Source organism: Durio zibethinus, chromosome 6 (assembly GCF_047325235.1).
Source record: "Durio zibethinus cultivar Kanyao isolate XHJ-2024 chromosome 6, ASM4732523v1, whole genome shotgun sequence".
NCBI lineage: Eukaryota > Viridiplantae > Streptophyta > Magnoliopsida > Malvales > Malvaceae > Durio > Durio zibethinus.
The window spans coordinates 22,443,726-22,470,454 of NC_143167.1; the positions used below are offsets into that span (position 1 = coordinate 22,443,726).

The 26,729-nt window shown below is 27.3% G+C and overlaps 1 pseudogene; it reads left to right on the top strand.

Moving 5' to 3' along the window:
• The first annotated feature begins 980 nt into the window (after positions 1 to 980).
• The window catches only part of LOC149518494 (peptidyl-prolyl cis-trans isomerase D-like), a 30,693-nt pseudogene continuing 4,944 nt past the window's right edge, over positions 981 to 26,729 (top strand).

A 26,729-nucleotide genomic window follows, 5' to 3' on the forward strand; every position in this document is an offset into this window, starting at 1 on the left:
ACACATAAATAAGGTGGGCTAAAATAGGAAGATTGCGTTCACATTAGCTAAAAAATAAGATCATGAATATGAATGGGATTGTGGTCAGGTTCAGGAGTAAATAGGTAGATTATATTCATATGCAAATCTCATGATTTTAGGCATGATTCTAGCAATGCAATTTGAAAGTTTTCATGCTTGGAGGGATGTTCCTAGCCTATATATTTTCTATTATTCTTTAGTAAAAGGCAGAATAAAGTTTTCTTTATCCTTAGGCAATCTTTTAGATTATTTTTCAAGTTCTGTATATCTTAGGTAGATTTTTTAGAGTTGTGTACTTTTATTGTTCTGTATCCTTGATTAGAATTCTTAGCGTGGTGTTTTTATATCTCTTAGTTTCTAACCTTGGTGGTGAACTTTTATCCTTTTAATCCAATAATCATATTTTGACATTATTCAAAATCTTGTGAGTTGTCCTCTTTGTGAGTTTTTTTTGTTTGCAGTTAATCGTCATATCTCAAACATTAATTCCCGGCATCATGATAGGTACCTAGGACTACCTATGATGGTGGGGAGAAACATAAAGAAAGCCTTCAACTACATTAAGGACAGAATCCGTTCAAAGATTGGATCATGGAGTAGCAGCACATTGTCAATGGGTGGTAAAGAAATCTTTATAGAAGCGATTATTCAAACAATTCCGGCAAACAGTATGAGTTGTTTCCTATTTCCCAAAGGTTTCTGCCAGGAAATTAATAGCTTAATCAATGCCTATTGTTGGAGTACAAAGCAAAACCGGATTCGTATTCATTGGCTATGGTGGGACCGAATGTGCATAAGCAAAAGGGAAAGAGGCATGGGATTTGGACACTTTTAATTCTTCAACAAAGCACTTCTGGCTAAGCAAGGTTGGCGTTTGACCAAAATAGAGAATCATTAATCTATAAGATGCTGTGTGACAAATATTTTCTTGATGAGAATTTTTTGGTAGCTCAACTGGGATGAAACCCAGCAATGACTTGGAAAAGCATTTGGATAATGAGGGAGGTCCAAAAAACTGGGCTACAGTGGAGAATGGGAAACGAAAGAAAGGTAAATATATGAGAGGATAAGTGGATGCCTGACAACAGAATACTAATCTCAGAAAGTAACGGCCAAAGTTAACTGGGGTCGGACGCAAATGTTGCTACATTGATAAATAATCATAAGAAAGGATGGAATGAGGAGTTAATTAACTTTTTTTTTTCGGCTGATATTGTTAAAGTTATTTGCACGATACCATTAAGCGAAAAAGACCATGCAGACATACAAACGTGTGAAGCTTGGAGAAGGATGGTTGGTTTTCGGTACGCAGTGCATATCGCATGTTGGTTTCTGAAAATAGCTCTGTGTTTGAGGAAGCAAACCAATAAGAAGACGCGCAAATGGAACGAGCAAGAAGAGTCTGGGGTAAGCTGTGGCAAGCAAAAATCCCGAATAAAATCAAAATTTTTGGATGGAAACTTAACGAGGGATTCCTACCAGTGTATTGTATCCTAAAACCAACATGCCCAAGGTGCGATCAGCAAGAGGAAACAGTCTCTCACGCCAAATGGAATAGCGAAAGTGTGAGGGAAATCTAGAGTAGAGTAGACATCTCATCCAAATAGAGATGGGCAGGACAAGTAAAAATCATGGGTGGCTTGACAAGATGGCAGATAAGATGGATACAGAAGACTGGGAATTTAGATTTTTCCTAAGCTGGGAGATTGGCATAACAGGAACCCTGCTATTAAAGAAGGGGTGAGTCGAACTCTAGATATGGTGATACAGTTTGCAAGAAACTACTATAAGGAGATCAAGCAATATAATGAGGTTGGGATGCACAGAGATGTTGGTACCGCATCAAAGTGGGAACCACCACCCAGGAAGAAGTGAAGATCAATTTTGATGGGGCTCTGAATTTACAAGATGGGGTGGGAGGTGTTGGTGTGGTTGCAAGAGATGATAGGGGGATGGTTTTGAGAGCTACTACAGCAAGAATAAACTATGCAAATAATCCAAAAGTCGTAGAGACACTGGCCGCTGGGAAAGCAATCATAATGACTAGAGCAATGAGTCTGGACACTACTATCATTGAGGGAAAGCGATACAGGTAGTAAGGGGGGATCCTAAGTATAGAAGATGACCTTTCTGCAACAGGAAACATAATGGCGGATTTCATAAGTAAATGTTTGCTCCTTAACTCTCTGCGGTTGGAATTTGTCAACAGAGCTCGGATGGTGTGGCCCATCGGTTAGCAAGATACGCTTTGGATGCTAGTTCAGCTAAGATATGGGTTGGGGAATGCCCTACTTTTATCTAAGACATTGTCAGTACTGATTTCAAAGTTTAAAGTAATATAGTCCTTTATTTCAAAAAAGGAAAAAAAACTCGAACTTAAAAAAATCAGTTATATGTACATTTTCGTAAATATAACCTTTCTCTTTTACTATTACTTTTCCATACATCAATTTGACAATTTTCATTATTCACATGTACAAGATCCTATAATATACTGAATATATTGAATGAAAAGTTTATTTCATATATGTAAAGATTAAGTTATGATAATTAATGCATTAAAAAATATTACCGAAATAACAATAAAGGAAAACCGAGCAATTAAATGGTAACAATAGAATTAAAAGAAAAAGGAACATAGTGCCCTACATAAAAAAGGATTACATGAAACATTTACATCACCTTATATTCCTTTTATTCAAATCATGTCACTTAATTATATTATTAAAAAAATTAATCATTTATTATCCATCATATATGATAATTTAATAATAAATATTTATTTTAATAAATTAATTAATTTTTTAATAATATAATTATATAACATAATTTAAATAAAAGAGATATATACTATGTAATTATTTCATACAATATTTTCTTATACCACAAATATTGGAGCAGAAAATCCCTGAGAGGTTTTGCCTTGAAAAGAACTAAAATCAAGTAGCTCAATAAATGTAAAAGCATAAATAAATTAAAATTTTTTTAATTAATGTGACATAGATATTCGTGTATACAATAAGGTGGATGAGCTATTTCGAAAAAAAAAAAAGTAAATGATCTTTATAAATAACCTTAATTATCGATGTTCATAGTATAAGATTATTTTCAGAAGGGAGGAGAGAATGTTGCTAAGTGATCAGAGAAATAAGATGGAGAAAATAAGCATTGGACAATTATTAGTAGGTTTAAGCGCCGAGGCTACGAAATACTTGGAAAAGACGGTATGCTATGGTCGAAAATAAATAATTAAAAATATGTTTATGTTAAATAATAATTTTGTTAATAAATAATTAAAAATTAATAAAAATGATAATAATATATCAAATATTTTTAAAAAATTGATGATAACTGAGAAGATAATAATCAATTTTACATCAAACTAATAATTATTCTTCATTCAAAATAAATGATAAAAAAAAAAAAAAGAATAGAATGGAATAGACAAATGAAAGCGTAAAAGGCAAGAGGAGCGCATTATACTTCCAAAAATAAAAAATTGAAACCGGGTCTTTTTTGCGAAAGAGAGCTGCGCTGGGAATGGATTTCCTTTTAACCGCAGCCCTCCAGTGAGATTTTGGAGACACGATGCGAATTTGTGTGCTCAATCGCACCTTTACCATGTGATCCAAATGATTTTCTACGGAGCAATTGCACCAAAAAAAGTTAATCACATCGAAATGGTGGATGAATTACACCTAAATGCAGCCTAGCGATGTTTGATGGGTTCCATCTCACGCTAAATGGGAAGCTTGTTTGGATTTTTTTGTTTTTTTTTTAAGTAGGGGTCTCGGGTTGGACTAAAATTTTTTTATTTTTATATTATTTTTTATTTGTTAATTATTATTCCATAGGGCGGAGAATGGGGCAATTATGGTGTACGGTCATCCCTCTTCGTTCCTCTCTCCTAATACCTACTATTCTATATTTTTAACTAATACCACAGCTTTTAAATACCATTATTATAGCATATACTATAAGGATTTTTACTTAATTGTGTTTAAATATTTAAGTGAAATTTGAGAAATCAAAATTTATTTTGTTGAGATTATAATTTTCTTTTTCTTATTATTTTACGTTTATTCTATTAAAGTTATGATAATGAAAAGTTATATTGATCCTTTATTACCAAAAGCCACTTGTTAGTCTTCATTCTTTCAATGTTAACAAAATGGTCCTTTCCTTAACAATTCCTTTAACTCTAGTATTAAATTTTGGTTGATGACATGTGTTTACTACATGTAAGCTGATATGTAAAAACTTGATGATTTGGATTTTTATTGTATTATTTTATTATTTCATTTTTTTATTTTTTTATTTTTTTATTTTTTCTTTTTCTCTTTCTATTCTTTTTCTTTTTTATTGATAAGGGGTTTATCAACGATTAAGAGTGTAATCAAGTCATATCGAGTTGATACAGTAAAAAATTTGAGTTCAAGCTTGATTCAAAACTCAGCTTGAGTTCATCGAGTTTTAATTTTTAATCTTAAGGTCAATCAAAATAAAAATTAAATTATTCGAATTTATTCAATTATAATTATTTATCGAATAAAAAAAGCTCAATCCCATACTTAATTATTTATATTTGAACTCAAACTCGAGCTTGAATTAATATATATATATATATATATAATGGTGAAATAATAGTATCTAATTAAAATAATAAATATATATCTTAAAATATAAAAGTTTGATTAAGCTCGTGAGCTACTCGAATTTGATATCAGGATCTCAAATTCGACTTATTCAATAAGTCAATATATTTGATTTTAAGCTTAACTAGACAATAATCAAATTGTATTAAAGTTTTATTTTAATAAAATTTAAGTAACTTGTAAATACTTATATATTATTTGCATCCCTATCAATGATTAAAAAAAACTATTGAATCTAGCATAGTTGACACCAAGACAACGACTAATGCCAAACTAGCCCTTGAAGCTGTCAACCCAAGGAGGGTGAAAAGAGATCGAGCTTCATGTTATTTAAGAAGCCTAACCATTTCACTTGCTGGATTGACGGGGCCAAATCTGGCCCAATCGATGTCGAGTGTCTGACAAGCCACAAACCAACAAGAGAGAGAAAGAAAAGAAAGAGAGAAAAAAATAAAAAAAAAATAGAAAAAATGAATAAACTTTTATCAAATATTATATTTTAAAATAAAAACTTCAAAATTTTCTATTTTAATGAGTTTTTTGTTTTTAAAATATAATAAAAAATTTTAATATATTTGAAAAATATTATATTTTAAAATAAATAAATTTCATAATTTTATATTTTTAAGAAGTTTTTATTTCTTATATATTTCAAATCTAATATAGATTTTTAATATATTTTCTCAAATATTATAATTTAAAATAAATAAAGTTTTCAATATTTTATATTTTTAATGAGTATTTTTCAATTTCAAATATAATATAGATTTTAATATATTTTATAAAATATAATATTTTAAGATAAATAAATTTCATTTTTTCATTTTTAATTATTTAAATATAATAGATTTTTAATGTGTTTTTAATATACATTAAAATAGATTATTTTGAAAAATGCATATCATCCAATCCCTACGTGCCAAGTGGTGCCAAGCAGTTATGAATGTCTTATTTGATGACAATAGTGACGGAATGACTAATACCTTATGACTTTACAAGTATGTGGACCAGCAAAATGAATTTTGGTATATAGTTCGGGGACCAATATGATACTTTGCTAAAAATTTAGGGGTTATTCTTGCTATTTACTCTAAAAGTTATTGAATAAATTGAATTATATTATTCTTTTTAAAAAAAATTATAACTACTAATATTAAGGTCAAATTATGTTATATAAAATTTTCTACTAATAATTCCATTAAAACAATTTTTGTTAAAAAATTTGATATAAGCAAGCTGGGTAGAGCTAAGAATTTTACATCCAAGGCAAGCTGAGGTAAACGTGGCTTAATTAGTGTTACTTGGAATTAGCCTGCAACATTGACATTAAACTTGTCCATTGAGCGGTACGGGTTAGGCCAGGATGGATTATTTCCTGAATTCTCTACCTAAGGCCTGGTTCATTGGGCCTAAAAATTAAAATAATATGAAAATTAATATTTTAATATTTTAAAATAAAAATTAAATAAAATAATTTTATTAATTAATTAATATCTCAAGTGGTCGGATCCAAACTTTAAAATTCTTATCCAATACCTGACCCAAGCCTAGTCGGGTGAATAAATCGACCTTTTGAAAGATTTCATTGGCATGATATATACAAAGGATAAAATTTGAAAGCTGACATAATTATAGATAGTTGTTTGCATGTTTAAATACAGAAAATAGAACGCACAAAAACCAAAATAAAGAGGTGCTCAAATTTTACTGACATTTTAATAGAAATATCACAAGTAATAAGAATCAAGGAAGTTAATTTTTAAATTACGAAAACTTATCAGAGTATATTTATTTTTAAAATAAAATTCTCAAGAATCCTGAAAAAGGGAAAAAAAGAATTTCATATCAGAATCTTGAGTTTTCTTAATTTTATACGGTGAGAAGAATCTTGATATTTTTTTAAATATAAAACTTGATTTTTTTTTTTATCTGCAATTGTCGTTAGCTAAACATATAAAGATAATTTATTCATATTTATTTCATCACCTGCACATGATTCTTTAAAAGATCCAAAGAATTATTTATGTTTATACGAAGTTTATTTATAAGTTTATTCTTCTATGAAGATTTTAAATTTTGTTTATATGTGAGAGTCAACATTTTTTATTTTTAAAAATTTAAATTTATAATATAATACTCGAGTTTAAATATCTGCTTAGTTAATGTATGTATCCAGCTTGTACTCGTTAGGAAGATCATGAAATATGCTTTGAAATGGTGGTCTGTTCAAAAGGTACGACTTTTAATACTTTGGTACATAAAATATTATGAAAATGTACATCTTAATATATGATAAAATATTTATTTTTTATAAAAAGTCATAATTTAAAAATAGAATTAATAGTAGAATCAGAATTTCAAATTTATAAATTATTATCTTTTAAAAAATATATATAAATAAATTAATTTAAATTTTAAATTTAATAAAAATATTTGTTTTACAAATATATTGTTTATCTCATTGAATTCAATCAATTTATTAATTTTAGTCGTTTACATTTATTATTTTTATTTAATAAACTTTAAAAAACTTTAGCTTTAGGAGGTGGACTAAAGGTGGTAGGACTAAGCTGCAGCACTAAAATCATTTGACACCTCTACAAGCTTGAAGTCCAACTCAATCCACCTATTTAAACTCATTCAAGCTCAATTAAATTGAATTTATGATTAAAATATTTTTAATTTTTTATATTACTATTTTAATTTTTTAAATATATTTTAGATTTAAAATTAAATAAACATTATTTAATAATAAAATATTATTATATAATACATAATAAATTTTAAACTAATAAATATGTCAATAAATATTATCGTTAATGATAATAAAATTAATTATATAATAAATTTTAATAATTAATTGTAATAATTAATTTTTTAGGTTTTTTTATTTTTTGTTTTTAATTTAAAAATAATATTTATCTATTAATTGTGGTTTTTTCTTTTACTTTCTTTACCTTTTCATTTTTTTATTATAAAAATAATATTTATTAATTAATTGTGTATTTTTGTTTTCTTTCTTTTTTCAATTTTTTTAATTTTAAAAATAATATTTATCTATTAATTGTGATCATTAATTGTGTCTTTTGAATTTTACTATCTTTTGGTTTTTTACGGTATTAAAGATAATAACTTTTTATTTAAAATTACATTAATAGTGATCATTGATTGTTTTTCTGGACTTTATTTACCTTTTGATTTTTTTATTTTAATAAAAATAACGTATATTTATTAATTTTGATAATTGATTGTATTTTTTATATTTCTTTATATTTTGATTTTCACAATTTTTGAAGAGATATATATTAAATTAATTGTGTATTACTTTCTTTGCCTTTTGAGTTTATCTTTCCTTTTGTTTAAATAATATTTATCTATTGATAAGTTATTCCTCATTTTTTTGTTTTTTTACCTTTTCATTTTCTTCAACTTTAAAAATAATATTTATCTATTAGTTATGATAATTGATTATACCTTGTAAGCCTTTTTGTCTTTTAGTTTTTTTTTTTAAATTTTAAATATAGTATTTACTTATTTAAAATTATATTAACAATGATCATTAAACATGTTTTTTGGACTTTATTTGCTTTTTGATTTTTTTATTTTAATAAAAATAACGTCTATTTATTAATTATGATAATTGATTATATATTTTTTTTTGTTTTTGATTTTTACCATTTTAAAGAGATTCATATTATATTAATTGCGTATTGTTTTTTTTTAACTTTAGGCTTTCAACAAGTTTAAAAATATATAAATATGTATGTGTATATATATATATATGTTTTCAAACTTTTTATTTATTTAATGAGATTTTTAAATAATTTACATTAATATGTATTTAATAAATTTCATAACAGAAATAAAAAGATGCATAAACTTGCTAACTGATAGAGAGATATATTTACAATAGTAGTCCTATAAATATAAATTGCATTATAATAATTTATTTTATATATGGTATGTCGTAATGATTTTTCAACTGGGAGACTTGATCATTAGACTTGAATAAAATTTATGGAATTGTCATCAATTCTTTTAATTAGATATAATTGGCTAATTAAAATATCATCTTTTAATAAAAACTTTGAAATTAATTAAGATTTACTAAAAGTTATTTTAGTCTATAAAATCAAGATTAGGTTTGGAAATAAAGTTACAAATGAGAAAGGTATCAACACCACCACATTCCTATTCAAATAACAGTACCAATTAAATATATGTTATCCTTTAATTTTGGTAATATGATCTCTTTTGATATTTCAAATTAATTCTATAAAAATTTATTCATAGGAAAAGTATTTTTTTCAAAAATTTATTATTTAGCTATTTTATATATTTTTCAACACTTTGGTAAAATTTATAAAAAATATTTTTATGTACAAAATTTTCAAGACAGTTTACCATTCACAAAATATTCAAAATTTTATCGTGAGATATTCTTTATTCACAAATGACATATATGATTTATACAATTGTAAACCAATCATAAATATTTTTTACAAATTATTATTATTATTTTTTTATTTTTTAAATTATTATAATTATAATTTTGTAATTATTCAAATAAAATTTTCATTTGTAAAATTGGTTTTAGGATTATCTCAATTTTTTGGCAAAATCCTAAAAAATCATTTTTTTCTTGATAATAATTAAGGAAAATAACACTCTTCCAATTTTTCTTAAAATGTCCCACTCAAAAGATTTAATCAAATAAATACTTTTATTTAGTATTTTTATTTTATGTTATTTTTTATTTCAGTTATTTAGATAAATCTTTGTTTTAGTAAAAGTAATTTTTAGATTATCCAAGCTTTTTGGTGAAAACTAAATATATTTTTACTTGCAAGAATTGAACTTTCAAGTTTACTCTAAAAATTACATTTCAAAAGATTTATCCATATAATTGATTATTTTTAGTCATTTATTATTTGTAGAATTTTTATTCTTAACAAAAATAATTTCTTGAATTGTTACAACACTTATTTAAAATTCAAGAAATACAATTTTTTCCCGTAATAATTAAGGAAAATAAAACTCTTTCAATTTTCTTTAATTATTATATTTATTATTATTTTTTTAAAAAATTAATCATAATTTATATATTTTTTTGTTGAATTATATTCAAGAATATTGATTATTATTTTTTTGTAAGGAATAATTACTTATTTTTAATTATTTTTTAAAGTTAAAACATTAAAAAAATGAAATAAAATAAAATAAAAAGAAAAAAAAAACTTATATACAGGTCGGGTCAAAGTGCAGGTTGAAACGTAGGTCGATGGATCAGTCCACAGGCAAAGGACGTCAAAACAACATCATTTTGGAAACCAATAAAATGCCTAAATCAAAACATTTTTTAAAAATTTCACTTTCTCTTTTCTTTCTTTCCTCCTTCAAACCTTCTCTTTCTAGAAACGTCGAATCCTTCACCGGCTATTGTGTAAACCCAGTTTTCAGTTGGTCATCACTGTGCCATTATTAGAAACTTTAATTAATGCCTAAAAATTTAAAAATTTTCCATATAACAATCAGTTTTCCAATTTTCGATGGTTAAAAAATTTAATTGGTCACCAAAAAATTGAAAAGTTTTCAAATTTTGGCAACACAAAATTTTTAAAAAAATCCAAAAAAATCTTAAAATGATCCTTTTAATCTCTTAAACGCCTCTCTTAAACTAGTTTTCCTAAAAAAAAAAAAAAAAAAAAAATCTAAAATGGCCTAGATCAAGCTTTTTATTTTTATTTTTTTAAAAATATTTTTGTTGGGTTCCTTTAAGGATGTGGTTGTTGATTTTTTTTTTTTTTTTATTGGGTTGTTTACTAAGTCTTGAGTATTGGTCAAAAGGGCTTTTTTTTTTTTTTTTGGGTGGTGTTTTAGTGGGCTAGTAAGGATGAGTGGTAATTTGGGGATAGCTCGGGTTTTTTTTAATTAGTGGTGTACATTTATGCCGAATAATAGAGTATTTTTTTTTGTCAATTGATTTTTGTCAAATTTCTCTTTTTGCGTTTGATGAACATTAGAGCATAGTTTATAGAGCATTCAAGATTTCAAATCCCTAATATTCTAGGATTGAAAAAGACATTTTATGATTGTGTTGAACTTTAGGGTGCCTAAAATTTTGCTACCAAAATTAGAAAATGGTAGGTAGTAGTTAGTAGTCAATGTAATTATTGCAATTAATGCACAAAAAGCTTTAGGGAAAGAAGGAAAAAAAAAAAGAAAGAGAGAGAAAGAAGAAAAGAAAAAGAAAAAATAATAATAATGAAAAAAATAATAAATAAAAATTTAAAAGCTTAATAAAATTTCAAATTACCCAATGCAAATATAATCCAATAAATCCAATTAAAGCATTCGCATGGACCCAAATGAAATCAAGAACTGATTCAAATTTATTTTGACATTAAATTTGGTTTTCAGACAAAATAGGTGTCTATAGCTTCTTTTTTTACACGTTACTAAGAATCAAAATAGGGTAAAGACCAAAAGATAACAATTTTTCTTAGATGTAGCTACCAAAAAGACCAAAATGACCTACAAACACAACACTTTTTCTTTTTTATTATTTATTATTATTATTTTTGAAAAAAAAAAGAACTACAAAAGCATACCACACATATCTTAGTCTCAATATATTAGAACATGTCATTTTTTTTAGTTTAATTTTTTTATGGTATACCATCAACCAAACACGGTTTCAGAAAAAAATTTATTTCGAAAAAACTCCTCTAACTAAAGGCTCAATGACTATAAATTTAAACAAACTCTTAGGTTCTACCACTTTGAATTTAAAACTTGAGAGGTTTTACAAATTATGCCATAAAGGTCTCACGAATAAAGCCTGATATAAAAAAAAAACTCCTCTAACCAGAACTAATGAGACTTTAAAACTCCTCTAACCAAAGGATGCGATACTTGAAAATCTTCTCTAACTAGTGGCAATAAGACTTTAAAAGAACTTCTCTAGCTAGAGGCAATAAAACTTTAAAAAATTTCTCTAACTAGAGGTGATGAAACTTTAAAAACTCTTCTAACTAGAAGCTATTAGATTTTAAAAACTTGAAATTCAACAATTCTCGAAGCTCTTATAGATTATGCTCGAAGGTTTTATAAATAATGCTTATATTTCAAAAGAATCTTATATATAAAAGGCTTTTAAAATTAAAAAAAAAAAATTCCTCTAACTAAAGGCTATGACACTTGAAAAACTCTTCTAACCAGAGACAATAAGACTTTAAAAGAACTTTTCTAACTAAAGGCTATGATACTTTAAAAAAACTCCTCTAACCAGAAGCTATAGGATTTGAAAGACTCCTCTAACATGGGGCAATGAGATTCAAAAGATTTTTCTAACTGGAGGCAATGAGATTTGAAAGATTTCTCTAACCAAATGCTCAACAACTTTAGAAATGTTTTCTTTTGATTTTGACTTAATTCTTTTTGTTGGTTCTAGATTTTTGTTAACTCATGTTCCTTTTATATGGCACATTTATGCCTACATGAATGATATTTGCATGCTCTTGTAAAGTCATATAATGAGTAATGATTATAATGCAAATACATTTATGATGTATATGAAAAGATGATCTTTTTTTTTTATTATCATTTTATGTCATTGTCCTTGATTCCTCGAAAATTCTTAATGTTTGTTTTCCATTTTTGAATCATACGCATTCTAACATATGATGGGATTCAGATAAGACTACTTTTAACCAATTACCATCATTTTTTACATTCGATGTTTATCAACTATAAACCTCTTTCTTATTAGTTCTTGTTTTTACTATTTTGCTTATCATTTTAAATTTCCTTTAGAATAATGTTTGTATCTTTCATGGCCATTATTATTCACAAATCTTTTGAATCTTATGATAATTACAACACTCATATATTTTTCTTTCAATAAGAAGGATAAAGAGAAATGATAAATAAATATGTTTCTATATTTTAATAAGGAAGAAGTATTTCATGTATAATTCAAAAGAATATAACAAGAAAAAAATTAATAGTATAATGAATATTAAGATCATCATGAACCAATTTTTTAGGCATTCTTTTTTGAAAACCCTTGATTGATGCCATTGATTTTTTGAGAATGTAACAAACCAAGCTTTCCTAAAACCAATGAAACCCTTTTGGTGAATGTTGATGATTGCCCCATTTCATTTAATGCTTCTTTATCTAAGTCACCTATTTAAGTTTTCAACTAGATACCCCTTTGGTTATGTTAGCTTTTTCAAGTTTTCAACATAGGCTTTTCTTTCTTTCTTTTTTTATGCGTAATACCTCTTTACCACATCAACATTGACCAAATTTGGCAAATTGTTCCCATCCATTTTAGCTAAGATCAACCCTACTAGAAAAGGCTTTATTCATCACATATGGGCCTTCTCAATTAGAAGTCTATTTTTCACAAGGATCTTGATAATTAAAGAGGATCTTTTTCAAAATTAACTTTCATTCTTGAAACTACCAAGGGTAAACTTTCTTGTTATGAGCTTGCATTATTCTTTTTTGATATAGTTGACTTTGGCAAAGTGCTATTAGTATTTTCTTGTTAATGAAATTTAATTGATTTTACTGAGCACAAACCTACTCAGCTTCTTCTAACTCGATTTTTATGAAAACGTACAAAAAGAAATTTCAACCGTAATAGGCAATACTACTTCAATCTGATAAACTATTGAGAACAATGTAACTTTTATGGATATATGAATCAAAGTTTGATAAGCATGTAATGCAAATGGTAGCTTTTTATGCTAGTATTTATACATATCTATCATGTTTTTAATAATTCTCTTTATATTCTTATTGGCTGCCTTAATTGCTCTATTCATCTTTGGACGATAAGGCACTAAATTGTGGTGTTTGATTTTGAACTGAGTACATACTTTATTCAATTTTTTTTATTCAAAATAAGAGCATTATCCAAAATGATGCTTTTTGAAATTCCATATCGATATATGATCTTTTTCTTGATGAACTTGCAAATCATTATTTTTATCACAAGCCACCTCCGCCCACTTTGTGAAGTAATCAATTACCACCCAAATGAATCAATGTCTACTAGAAGCTTTTGGTGTAACAACCATTTCCCCTCAAGCATTGGCATGACATGCAAGGATGTTGAACAAACTTGCATTTTATATGTATAAATATGACATTTGTGGGATTTTTTAGCATAGTCATGCAATTCTTCTCTATTGTCAACTAATAGTATCATGTTCTCATGATATACTTAGTCATTATGTGACCATTTGCATCAGTTCCGCAAACACTTTTATGGATTTTTTCAAGTAACTTTTTAGCTTTAATGGCCTTTACACATCTCATGAGTGTTTGGTATCAACTTCTTTTATATAAAATTTTTTTATCCAAGAAAAAACCCATTGCCAGTTTTATCAAAGTTCTTTTTTCATTCTCTGATATGTGCTATAGGTATTATTGATAGCTGATGTATTGTAATATGTCAAAATACCATGGTTTCCCATCAACTTCTTCCTCAATATTTGAATGGTGAACTGGTGACTCTCACAAGCTCAACTTGATGAGTTGGACTTAAGTATTTTCATTTAACTTGAACATTACCGCCAACATAGCTAAAGCATCAACATTTAATTTTTTTTTTGGGCAAATGATTAAACCAAATATTCTTAAATTGTTTAATAAACTGTGATATATAATTTTGGCATAAAAATAGCTTTGAATCTATGGTTTTCTATTCTCCTCACAACTAGTATATGACTAAGACAAAGTCTTCATAAACTTTCAATGTATAGGTCTTATTTTCAAGAGTAACTTGAAAACCCATAACACATACTTCATATTCTACCATATTATTGGTGCAATCAAACTTAGTCTTGCAGTGATTAGGTAGTAATCTCTTTTCGAAGATATCAAAACTACTTCGATACCATGTCCCAAAGCATTTGATACATCATCAAAATACATCTTTCATGCATTTCCTTCATTAGGCTCTTCTTCATCATGTGTAATATAGACATTAAGTTTTTATTTAAAAAATTGAATGTCATAGACACATAGTCTTCCTAAGCATATTCTGGAAGAAATTTGATAATAGCACTTCCTTTGATTACCTTTTAGGACATATACACAATGTCATATTCAAAAAGTTACACTTGCCATATTACTATTCTTCTTGATAATGAAGGTTTCTCAAAGATATATTTAATTCGATTCAATTTCTTAATAAGCTAAGTAGTATGGTACAACATATACTGTTTGAGTCGATAAGTTATCCAAACTAGTGCACAATAGACCTTTTCTAGTGGTGAATATCTATACCTTAGTCGATGAACTTTTGCTCAGTTAATAAATTACTTGTTCTTTCCTTTCTATTTCATCATGTTACCCTAATGCACACCTTATGGATTTTTCATGCATCGTCAAGTACAAAATGAAAGGTGTTTCAAAGATAGCCAGCATTAATACTGACGGGTTTGATAAGTACTTTTTAACTTTTTCAAATACCATTTGACAATTGTCATCCCGTTGCCTTGGCTTATGTTTTTGAAAGATTTTAAATATGAGGTCACATTTGGCAGTAAGTTGGAAAATAAAATGAGTAATATAATTCAACCTTTTTAAGAATCCTCTTACTTTTTTTTACATGTGTGAAGGTGGTAGCTCTTGAATGGTATATATCTTATTTGGATCTACTTTAATTTCTCTATTATTGATGATAATTCCCAGTAATTTTTTTAAAGTTGCACCAAAAGTGCACTTAGCCACATTATGCTTAAGTTGAAATCTTCTTAGTCTTTCAAACAACTTCTTGAAAATAACTACATGATCTTTTTTTTCATAGGACTTGGCAATCATGCCATTTACATACACTTCTATTTCTTTATGCATCATATAATGGAATAAAGTTATCACGACTCTCTGATTAGTTGTCCTAGCATTTTTCAAACTAAATGGGATGACTCTATAGTAGAATGTTCCCCATAATGTCACAAAAGTAGTTTTTTCATATCCTTTTGTGCCATCTTAATTTGGTTATATCCTAAAAATCCGTCCATTAATGAAAATAGAAAGCACCTAATGGTATTGTCCATTAAGGTATCAATGTAGGGCAATGAAAAATTATCTTTCAGACTTGCTCTATTCAAATCTCGATAATCAACAAATATCCTCATTTTGCCATCTTTCTTGGGTATTATAACTATATATGCCACCTATTTAGGATATTTAGCCATTTCTAAAAACCCTGCATTGAACTACTTTTTCATTTTCTCTTTTATTTTTAACAATATTTTGAGTTTCAAAAGTAGTTTAATTTGTTTGTACACAAGTTTTAGAGGTAGTTTATGCACTACAATTTAAGTATCCAACCTTGACATATCTTTATACAACCAAGTAAATGTATCCACATATTCATGAAGTAACTTCATCAACTCTTACTTTATTAGTGATGACAATAAAGTACTAATCTTAACCTTTTTCTTACTTCTTTTGTCTCTCAAATTCACAACTTCAATGGTCTTTTGATGATGCATGATTGGCTTGTCCTCATATTCCATCAATCTTAATAGTTTTAGGAATTTGAATAGTCTTCCACATTCCTTTCATCATTAAGTTCACCAATATAAATGGAATTTTCAAAATCAAATCCTAAAATATCATCATGATGATCTTTATATATAGCAACAAAAGAAATTGAAATAAATAAGGAAAAGGAAATTTGACAATGTGCCAGGCTTATCATTTATTCGAACAAAAAATGAGGAAACAAACAAACACTCTTGCATGCAAGACACTTAATGCTCTCTAACAAAAGAATTTAGATTTAGTTCAATACATACTTTGAAGGAAATTAAAAAACAACAGGTTGTTCCTCAACATGCCAATTCTATAACTTTGCACCAGAAGGAGTAAGATACACCAATAGACATCCTAAATCTTCATTCTTGTCTTTTTTGTTCCAACTGATGAATAGACCAATAACAGGTAGGAACTAATCATAAACATGATTGAGGAAAGCTTTGAACTTTGAATTTTCCATGCAATGGAATGAAAGATAAATGGATAAAAACATTGACGCAAAACATGTTGAACCAAAAAATGGAAACAATGAATAGAAAATATGTTGGCATGACAATTATTTTCAATTTTTTTATATATGAAAATGCAATATGTTAGAGTATGAAATTACAACCAAAAGAAGAAAATGAAAGCATGCAGAAAGGGAAAAAACGAAGAAGTTTCAATGAAAAAAAAAACATCTGTGACTCTTGCACCTAGTCTTCTCTTCTTTTTGTTTTTTTTTTTTTTTGCTTCATTCTATCATGTCCCCCTATGGTTTTTCTTATGGTTTCTGCTTTTTTTTTTCTAGTTTTTTTTTTTATATAGATTTTGGCTTTTTCACTATTGGTTTTCTAATTTTCTCACTGTTTCATGCCTTTTTTTGTTTGCTATTTTTTTATTTCATGTCATTTTTTTTGCTTTAGCTTCCTACTTGGTTCAGTTTCTGCTTTATTTTTTTTTGTGTGGCTTTCTTCTTTATTGCTGCTGTTGTCTAGTTTGTTTTTTGCTTTCTTCTATTCTTCTTTTTTTTTTGCTATCTATTTCTACTTACTATCTCTACCTCTTATTTTTAAATTGCACCTTTTTTTTACGTGCTATTTTTTACATTTTCGCTTATTGTTTTGCCCAATTTTCTTCTTCACACACTACTTTCTACCTTTATTCCTAAGTTCTTATTCTATTTTTTATTACTTTTTACGCTCACGTTCTCCATTTCTTTACTATTTTTTCTAACATAATAATTTTTTCCTCCTGAATATCTTAGCCTCTTACGTGCTTTTTTTATTTTTTTATTCTGTTGCCATCATTTTTTTACTACATGTTCCTTCTTTCTTTCACTTCTACTTTAGTTTCTTATTGTTTCATGCTTTTTTTTTTCGTATTTTTTTTTGCCTCTTATCCTCTTTCTTTTTAGTCTTTTTTTTTTGCATTTCTTGCTACATAAATTTTCTACTACCACCGAGTCCTTGTTCTTTATGCAGTCTTCAATCAACTTTTAAGCCATTTTTGCACCCTTTCAAAATGCTCCATGTCTCAGGCCATTTAGTTTGTGACCGTTCTTGCACATCCCGTGCATAGCTTTTTCATTTTTAGCAGCAGCACTTTTTCTTTTCCTTTTTTCTCCTCATGTACATGCACGATTCCACCTTTTTTATAACATGAAAGGGCTATTGCATTTATTTGGCTTAATTCTTCTTCACTTTATAAGCATGCTGTGGTCAATTTTGATTCTTATTTTAGGTTATTTTAGGCTAAAGTTTTTTATTATTTTTTATTATTTATAATTTTTATATTATTTTATTTTTATATTATTTTAGTAATTTTTATTTTTTTTATTTTTATTTCAAGATTTTTAAAAATCTTGAACATTTAAGTAAATTTTTGGAGTAAACTCATTTTCTCTATTTTTTTTAAAATTGAATTTTTAATATTTTATTTTTATTAAAATTTTATTCTTCTTATTTATTTGTTTTCATGAATATGTTCTTGTTTGATTTGTTTTTTGCTTCCTTCCATTCTTTTTTTTGTTGCCTATTTCTATTTACTGTCTTTGTTTTTTATTTTTCTGCTACACCTTTTATTTTTTACGTGTTTTTTTTTTTTTTTTACATTTTCACTTGCTATTCTACCCAATTTTTTTCTTCACGCACTACCTTCCGCCTCTGTTCCCAAGTTCTTTTTTTTTCATTGCTTTTTGCCCTTTTACTACCAAATGCCCCCACGTTCTCCATGTCTTCATCAGTTTTTCTGCCATAATAGTTTTTTTCCTTTGGAATGTTGTAGCTTTCTACGTGTTTTCACTTTTTTTTGTTCTACTACCACCATTTTTTTGCTGCATGCTCTTCCCTTTTTCGTTTCTACTTTAGTTTCTTATTATTTCATGCTTTTCTTTTCTTCTGTATTCTTTTTTTTCACCCTTTCTATTCTTTTTTCTCAAAATTTCTTATTTTTTTTTATATATCTTGCTATCTTAATTTCTTGCTGCCATTAAGCCCTTCTTTTCCATGTAGTCTTTAGTCAATTTTTAAGACATTTTTGTACCCCTGAAATGCCCCATGTCTCAGGCTATTTAGTTTGTGGTTGTGCTTGCACATCCCTTACATGGTTTCTTTATTTTTGACAGTAGCATTTTTTTCCTTCATTCTCCCGTGCATATGCATAGTTCCACCTTTTTTATGACATGAAATAGCCATTTTTATTAACAAGGTCGAATGGGCCTTTGTTTTTAGTTAAGGCTTGGGCTTTCAATATATAAGAGCTAATGCTTTTAGGCCTTGCATTTATTTGGGCTTCATTCTTCTTAACTTTATGGGCCATGTTATGGCCAATTTGGATTCTCATTTTGGGCTAAGCTTTTTTACTATTTATAATTTTTATATTTTTATATATTTTTTATAATTTTTATAATTTTTTTTTTGTTTAAAGATTTTTATATTTTTATTTGGCTTTTCATTTAATTGCTAACAATAGGCCATTAATAAGTTTTTTTTTTTTTTAAAAATCTTTTAATAAGCTTTTTATTGGGTCATTTTGGGTTTTTATTCGGGTATATGTAACGGATCTCACTATAAAGCCTTCATAAGACCTCTTGCTGAAGCATTTAAAAACAAACAGTTAATGAATCTTAAAAATTAATGATTGAGTCTTAATTACAGAAATAAGTTCGAATTTTAAAAAAATAAAAATATATTGGACAAAATTATATGTTTACAACTGCTTTTCTTTGTATATTTTTGAAGATTAAGAATAATGCAAAAACATAAATAATAATTTTGTCTAAATACTACTTCCTAATTTTCTTTTGTTTTTGCCTTTTTTGTTTTTTATTTTTTATTTTTTTATTTTATTTTGTTTTGTTTTGTTTCGTTTTTTGGTCTTTTGGTCTTTTGTTTTTAATTTTTTTAATTTTTTCTTAAAAAAACTAAGATTAAACCATGAGTGAAAAAATAAAGATGGCCAAGATTAAATTGCAAGTCAAATAAAGTGACCAGGATTAAGTCACAAGTCAAATAAAGTGACTGAAACTAAACTGTAAGTCAACTGAGGTGATCAAATTTAAACTACAGGTTGAATGGGGTGATTGCTAATCTGAATTTGCAATGCCAACTAATTTGGGTTTTTGTGACAATTAAACTAGGTTTAAATTCTTATATGTGGTAACTAATCTGAGCTTGTGTGCCATCTAATTTGGACTTAAATTTGGGAGCTTGCTAAATTAGGCTTAAGACTTCTCAATGCTAGCTATTACTTTGCTTACAATATGAGTTTCAGCTGAACTGAGCTTAAATTTTCATTGGGATTAGCTAAATTAGGCTTAAAATTTTCATTAGGTGCTAGCTAATCTAGGCTTAAATTTTCATTGTGGCCAACTAAATTAAGCTTAAATTTTCATTGGTGTGATATAAACTAATTTAAAACTTAGGTACTAGCTAGACTGAGCTTAGATTTTTATGAGAATTGGCGATCCCTATCAGAAATCAAAGAGGTAAAAATTTTCTTTCCAAATGGATTGGATAATTCGACACACGAAGGTTTTTGTTCTTTCGCTAAAACTTCACCACTTAAAAGGGATATATATTTTTTCAGTTAATTTGGACTTACAAGCCAACTAAACAATGCTTAAATTTGGTTACTAACTAAACTAGGTTGAAAACTTAGTACCAGCTAAACTAGGCTTAAATTTTCGTAGGTACCAGATAATTTGGGTTTAAAATTAGTCTTGAATGCCAGAAAAACTAAATTTAAATTTTTATAAGTGTTAGGTACACTGAGCTTAAAACTTAAGTGCCAACTAAACTAGACTTAAATTCTTTCTTGAAAATTGGTGATCCCTATAAAGAATGAAAGGTATAAATTTTTTTTTGAAATGGATTAAATGATTCAACACACTGAGGTTTTGTTCATTCAAAAAAGTTTCACCATTTGATAGGGATAAAAAAAGATATACTTTTTCCATGCAAGTTTAAAGATAAAACTGAAGTTTTTTAAAAAACATGAATCTTTTGAATACCAAACATTTTCGACATTTTCTTTAGCCTCAAAATAGGAAATTTTGATATATATCAAGGTTAACTGTAAGGGCTCGAGATTTTGGAAAGTTATTTGGGAATGGAGAAAAGTTGAGCTTTTCGAAATCAACCCTTCTCTAACATTTGGGATCGAATCTTTTATAAGGTTAAGCTTGTCTTTACTCCGCATCCACCTTAACTAGTATTAAGAGTGGCCTTCAAGGTTTGCTTTAGACTGTCAATTGTAGGGTTTTCACTGTAGAGTCATATTCATTTTTTATTTTTTTAATTAATTATTACACCATGCACTTAAAAATTTAAACTCATCCAAAACGGGTTAATGTTTCAAACAAGAAATTAAGCAATAAAGAAAGAGTAAAAGGTTTATAGGCTTCATATCTATTTTTTCAAAAAAAGCACTTCAATTTTTAAATATCAATACTTGATCCAATATGGACTTTTTATAAGGTGTAACATAAGCCAGGTTTGGGGTTCTTAAAGAAAATGATAGATAGGCCTAAAATATGTATTTAAAGGTAATTAAAACTAAAGATCATTCTTTTGTTTGAATGATTCATTTTGGAGTATATTCCCTTTGGGCTTTCCATCCATTCATTTCTTTTCTTTTTTTTTTCTCTTGGTTCTTTTATTTTCTTTTGTTCTTTTTCTCTTTTTTTTTTACCTTCTTTTTCCTTTTTTCACTTTTTCTTTTTTTTGAGTGGATTCAAAACTTGTGAGATTTTTTATATTGCGAATTTGCCCTAACATACAAGATTTCATTTTGGACATTATCATTCTTAACCCCTAAATGCATTAATTTTACCCTTTAGTGTAGAGGGTATCCTGGTTAGGGTTTATTTTTTTAAAAAAAAATTATTAGGCTCAAAGGGGTAACAAAAGATGAAATTTTATATTCATGAAAGGATGATGAAAAATGATCATTTGTCATTTTAGGCATGATCATTTAAATTGAAAAGCAGTTCATTTTAGAAAAATAAACTTGAAGAAAGGATTTTTGTTTCAAAAGTTTTTTTCTTTTTTTTTTTTTTTGGATTATTGGCTTTCTTGACTTTTCTTTTGGCTTTTTCATTTTAAGCTTTTGTTTTTCCTTATTTCTTTTCCAACACTCTAGATTTGTCAGGATTTTATTTGGATTTATTTAAATTTCTTAAGGGCACGATGTCATAACCATTTTTTTGTTGTCTTTTTTTTTTCCCTTCTTTTTATTTTTCTCTTTTTTATTTTGACATGCCCTCTATAACTTATACATAAATTCATATTGCCAGTAATGTGATTCATGGAAGATGTTTCATTTTAGCAAATCACTCTTAATGATAGTTATTGAAAAAAATGGTCATGTGGAATGAACCTATTTAATGTGTCACATGATTCATATCACTCTATAAAAAAAGAACAATTGGGTTTATCATAACTCAAGTTATCTTAAGGGAAGTTTTTCTTTTTTCATTAACATACCCCCAAGACATTGGATTAGGCTAGTTTTGGGATAAAAAACTTAAAGATTGGTAAATCTGAGGTTATTTTACAAGACTTTGGGTGGCTTTGATTTTAAAATTTTTTTGAGTTATAGCATAACATTAACATATCAAATTACTACATTTGAATTATTAAAAAATGTCATGTTTGCCTAATCTTCTAATAACCATATATATATTTTTTAAATTAGTTGTTTCATTGTTCATTACCTGGAAAAAGAATACCACCATTTGATATCTTATATTATCAAGCAAGGGTAAGGTTCACAAATTTAAATTTATGGTTTTTAAAGGGTTATGGCTGATAATATATGATATCAAAAGGTTTAGGTATTTAACAAATTCTTAATAGTGATTGCCAACTCTTCTGAGACTCAAAACTTTTCTTTTTCCTTTTTTCTTTTTTTTATGGCATTTCATTTTCTATAACCTTGAGACTTAACTACGTGAGACTTTATTCAAATCTAATAATTTTTTCTTTTTTTTCTTTAAATCAACTTATCATAATAAGAAAAAAGAAGGATATCCACAAATAAAGAGTTTAGCTCTTTATTAGTTAAAGATGGTCGAACTTACGATGCGACCTTTTTTTTATCTATTAGCATATTTTTTGTAGCTCTCATTAGGGCTCATTCTCATGTTTTGAAAGCCTAATTGGTCTAGAGCCATTACTATCATGTGTCGATACTGATTTAAGAATGCTTGATATAAATCTTTTGAAGTATGAATTTGGCTACTTTGTAAACTATAATACTAACTAGCTACCGCCCTAACAAACTTTCTTAAAAAACATGGATAAACAGCTTTTCTCCAATGGCATACATAACCATTTTGTGATAATATTAAGCCAAATGTGCCTTAGGACATCTAGTTCCATTACACTTCTTAAATGTTGAAACCATGAACTTGGGCAAAATAACCACATCTAGAACTAGTTAGGATTCCTTTGCATGACAAGATTTATCCTTACCTCAAATAGCTTGAATCATTTCCTTTAAGAGACTATACTTTTTCTGTTCATCTAGATTCCATGATCCCTCCCTTAAAGGTCCTAAGTTAGGTATTTCGCGTTGATCATTTCCTTAAGCAAAAAGTCTTTTAATAATCTCTTCGATCTTTCTTTTTTATGTCAATATTCTCCTGATCCTTAGAAAAATTAGCAGGTTTATTCTTGAAGAAAATTTTTTTTTAGAGCACATATGAATTACATTCTATTGAGTGAATACATAAATGAATTAATGAATGAATGAATGCATAAATGATAAAGCTCTTTAGTGAAATGTGTAAAAATTGGATTAGGAGCAAGAATTAAAGATAAATCATAGTTCACATATTCAAATTCAAAAAGACAACATCATAATTACATAAAAGGAAACATTGTCCAAAAAAAAAAAAATTCACAAAGCATTTTATTTGCCTAACAACCTATCACTTCAAGACCTTCTTTAATAAAAAATCCCATCCATGTTCATCATCATGCCATCGTCTTCTCATTATTTCTAAATCTTTAACCCCTATCGTCGTTGGATTGAACCATTTCGCATTTATGAGTGATTGCACCTTATGTTTGAAGCCTTTAATGGAATGCCCCATATTCCTACCATGGTATTCACATCTTGCATTTAGATTAAAATATTTTAGGTATGAAGGCTTTAAAAGCTTTGAAAGCCCAAATGAACAAGGTGTCTCTTAAATAGATAAGAAAAGAGTTTTTCATATAAAATAGAGATAGGATCTAACTGTTTCTTATTCTAAGGTCATTTTTGGGCAATAGATTGACTGCGAGTCTCCGAATTTGGTGGTGATACAAAGATATAAAGTGGAGAAATTGGCTAAACAAGTGATTGAGGAATGGAAGGCTAAAAATATTGGTTTAGATGTGGACTTTTTTGATATTGTATCAAGTTTTGGGACCTGATCTTAAAAGCTTGGAAATGAGTTCACAGACAAACATGAGAATGATTTGAATGCAAGTTCAAGTTTAAAATGATTGATAAAGGTTATATGAAACCTGGTAATTTCATCTTGGAAATCAAATTATGAAACTTAAACACTTGGGTGGTTAGATCACTCATCCCTCTTAAGATCTTATCCAGACTTTCACTATTGCACAAGCCATTGAATACTTCAGCATGCTCAAGAAATGTATTAGGTCCAACAGGAATCGGTTGATCACGACTCAATTTATAGATCTTACTTGAGCTGAAACTGGTAAGGACCATTAAGAAGGTATCAAAATAAATTCCTTAAGCCTATCAACACTTTTTGTCAACTCAACAAGTTGTTTTGTTATCTCTTAAATGTCATGATCAAACTCCTCTTGATTACATTCTAACGCACTAATTCGAGCCTCCAATTGATCTTCCATATTTTCAACTTCTTATACCCACTAAAATAAATATTTTATTTCAAGGGTTTAAACAAAAACAATTATGCTATTATTCTTGTTGAATGAAGACAAAAAATAAATCCTAATTTGCATGCTACATAGAATATGTCTATGAATGCTTAAGTATGATAATGACGTAAACATATCAAAAAAAATAAAACAGCCTAAAATATACAAATCACTTTAATGATGAGGTAGCTTAAAATATACACATCACCTTTATTTGCACTAGTATTACCCTTAAACACAAATTGTATCTAAGTGTCCCACATATCTTAATTTGTGTAATTTCTATGAAAGAGATTGTCATAGCTTTTAACTTTCTAAATAATTTCTTTAAGAGGTTAAAACTACTAATGGCTTCATAAGAACTTCATTTACTAATGATTGACCCAAAACAAATATCCCCTTTGAAAATATAATGCCTATATGATCTATGTTGCAAAATTAAAGAATATAAAAATAAACATGAATAAATAATTCAAAACAAATAAAATAATAGAAATAATATAACAACCATAAAATACAACAAAATTTGTATAGTGTCCTAACTTTTGGTTATTTTCTAAAAAGGCAGCATTGCTTTACCCTAGGTAGGCTTCCTATGGCTCACTATATATTGGGTCGGGATTAATAAATCTAAAGTTCCCAAATCAAACCTTACATCATTGTTCATTACAAATTAATAAGGCACACCAATCCTCACTCATTATAGGCTACAAATGAAAAATGGTTCAATTTAAGTGAAAGTGTTTCACTAACAAATGTAAAAATTATCACCTCACAAGAGCAAAACTATTTCACTTCCTTCTAATAAAGACAGTGCCCAAGTCTAGAACTTATGCATGTAAGTAAATATGCAAAAGTGTGTAAAAATGTGCAAACTAGTATATCAATCAAAAGAGCATAAATAAATTACAAAATAAAATTAAATGAAAAATAAAAAAGGATATTAAATATAAATATTCGCATCTAAGCTTCGCCTAGAGGTTGGAGAGTCCAATGATCTTTTTATATTTTAAAACACAATCTTCAATTCGCATCTCATTGTTATTTAGGACACATATTTACATTTATATTTACAATTATTGTCTATATATATGTTTATTTTAATTATTGATATTTATGGTTAGCTATTTAATTATTTAATTATTATTTAAAAAATTTAATTTCAAAAGTAAATAAATAAATAAATTGAAAATAATATTTTAGGGAATATAATTTTTTATACTCTGTTTAGGTGTTGAAAAGTAACCAATAATTATTATTTTCAAATAATATTATTTTTATTTTCAATGAGATGTTGGGGTAAATCTTAGATGAAAATAATTCATTTTAAATTTTACCTTTATGTCGAAGAATTTTAAGGTATTTCTTTAATTTAGAGATTTTCACAGTATTTCTAAATAAAAATTTTTAAATAATTTTATTTCTTAAAAATGAAAAAAATTATAATTAAACTTCATATAAAAATCAATTTTGTCCAAAATTATAAATAATGTATAATTAATTGATACCAATTAATTATGGACATTATAGGGGTGCTAATCTTTTTCCACGCGTAATTGACTCCTAAACCCAATTTTGTTTTCATAGGCGTTTTTAAACTTTTATTTATTAATTGTCCAAAGAAAAAAAATCCTAAACGTCCTTACCATTTTCCATAAACAGCCAACATGCAAAAGAAGCCATAACTTGCAAAGCTTTAAACTTTTCCCCATAAATTGCCAACAAGCAATCCATAACCACAGATATCCAAGCCAAATGAACCAACGGGAGGACACGTAAAAGAAAAAAATGAAGAAAAAAAAACTAGTTTGATAAAACGAAAGACCTTAACGGCTATAAAATCTTAGTAATCTAATTTCACATAGGAATGCGCAACCAACAAGGGAAAAGAAATAAGAAAAAGAACTTTAAAGAATCCTTTCAAGTTATTTCATATAAAAACAAATCATCTACTCCTTTTTTTTTTAACAATCTAGCTTCCAAGAGGATGCAAAAAATGGTTAAACTTCTATACAGTACACATCCACATTTCTCTTTTATTTTTTTTTAATTTTTTTTATTAATTAAAGAAGGTAAAAAAATTAAACTATTGTCTGATTTTTTT